Raw genomic sequence first — 1,121 nt, 5'->3', positions numbered from 1 at the left:
CAAGTTCCTTCCTGAGGCTATTTTGCAGAAATGCCAAAAAACCAGAGGAGGTTTTTCTCCATGCCAGAGTAGATGTAACCGGAAGTGAAGTACAGCACTGAGTCTGTACTGCTGAGAGTACACAATAATATTGCCTTGTCTGTAGATGTTTTAGTGCTTTTGGACCTCACAGCGGCGTTTGATACAGTGGACCATGCAGTCCTCCTCTCCTTGATCATTGTGTTGGTATCCAAGGCTCGGCACTTCAATGGTTTAGCTCCTATTTGGCAAATAGGAGCTTCTCTGTCACTATTGGTGACTTCTCCTCATCAACTGCTCCTCCCTCTTGTGGGGTACCCCAGGGTTCCATTCTTGGCCTCACCCTGTTTTCCTTACATATGTTGCCTTTAGGGGCTATTATAGGAAAGCACAACCTGTCTTTTAATTGTTATGCAGATGACTTGCAAATATATTTGCCTATGAAACCAAATGACAGTGTTGCACTAGACTCCCTGCTTAGATGTATTAATGGTATTAAGTTGTGGCTTTCTCAAACCTTTCAACGAAGAAAAAAGCTAAAACTGAGTGTATCATCGTCAGTACTTGAGGCAAGCTAAACAGTCCAGCTTTGAGTTTGGGAGCTCTGGCTTCATACTTTAAGCCAGCTGTCAGACATTTGGGGGTTACTCTTGATAGCAACATGAAATTTTACAAGCAGATCAGCAATGTTGTTAGAATGAGCTTTTTTTCCATTTTTCTCTCATGGCTTGATTTTGAAAAGGCAATTCAGGCTTTTATTAGTTCAAAGTTGGATTACTGTAATGCTCTTTATGTTGTTTTGGATCAAACCTCCATCTCACGTCTTTACCTTGTCCAAAACGCTGCTGCTCATTTTTCGACAAATAAATGACTCCCGTTCTCTACACCCTACAATGGCTCCCTGTGCGTTTTAGAATCGATTTTAAGATTTTATTGTTTGTTTTCAAGGCCTGAAATGGCCTGGCCCTGGAGTATTGGACTATGGTCCGAGATTTCAACCCTGCTAGAGCACAACCGGTCCTTGCAGTCTTCAAATTAATTGGTTTTAGAAGTCCTAAGGTCAAGGTATACAAGGAAGGGGTGATCAGGCTTTTGCGGTTGCT

The sequence above is a fragment of the Etheostoma spectabile genome, chromosome 15 (genome assembly GCF_008692095.1).
Source record: "Etheostoma spectabile isolate EspeVRDwgs_2016 chromosome 15, UIUC_Espe_1.0, whole genome shotgun sequence".
NCBI classification, from domain to species: domain Eukaryota; kingdom Metazoa; phylum Chordata; class Actinopteri; order Perciformes; family Percidae; genus Etheostoma; species Etheostoma spectabile.
This window is presented reverse-complemented; position numbering follows the sequence as displayed.